The sequence below is a fragment of the Labeo rohita genome, unplaced genomic scaffold (assembly GCF_022985175.1).
Source record: "Labeo rohita strain BAU-BD-2019 unplaced genomic scaffold, IGBB_LRoh.1.0 scaffold_2050, whole genome shotgun sequence".
Taxonomy (NCBI): Eukaryota; Metazoa; Chordata; class Actinopteri; order Cypriniformes; family Cyprinidae; genus Labeo; species Labeo rohita.
In genome coordinates, this window is record NW_026128276.1 from 1 (window position 1) to 605 (window position 605).

Genomic DNA, 605 nt, shown 5'->3' on the forward strand with positions numbered 1-605 from the left:
AGGTCAACAAGCTGAGAGCAAAGAGCCGGGATTCAGGATCCAAGGTAACAAGGGATTTTGGTCACAAAAGTGGAACTAGATCAGATTAAAATGCTTATCTTCTAACATTCTTTTTATTTTCTTCCTAACAGAAGGGGGCTGATGAAGAGTGAAATTTTTAAGTGGATCTCTGCAAATAGATTGCTGTGAATGATCTCTTGTGTAGTTCAGTAGAATAAACCAGGCATGCAAATGAATGCTTCATCCTCTGTTGTCTTTTTTTTTAACCATGCAGACATTGCAATATCCCAACACGATTCTGTACACAACATTAAATCTTTTGCCTGAACATATGTTATACAGATTAGGCTAGTCTACTCTCAAATCTTAATTAAACAGGAACATTTCTTTAATTGTCCTTTGAAGCAGAGTCAACCATACAATGTGATGGGGTATTTCACCCCAGTGTTACCAAACGACTGCAAAGCACATAATGCAGATTAAGTTATAAACCACTGAACATTACGTACTACATTCTGACACAGCTCAACCTCAGAGAACAAAATGCTTTACCATTTAACATGCTCATGGATCTATTACAATGCCTCCATCAATGCAATTAAATA

At 36.7% G+C, this 605-nt stretch overlaps 1 long non-coding RNA gene across 1 annotated transcript; it reads left to right on the plus strand.

Annotated features, from left to right (window-relative positions):
- On the plus strand, positions 1–236 carry LOC127159277 (uncharacterized). The gene is made up of 2 exons (XR_007826403.1): positions 1–44; positions 132–236. It is a non-coding gene; the product is annotated as an uncharacterized LOC127159277 (long non-coding RNA).
- The last annotated feature ends 369 nt before the right edge of the window (positions 237–605 follow it).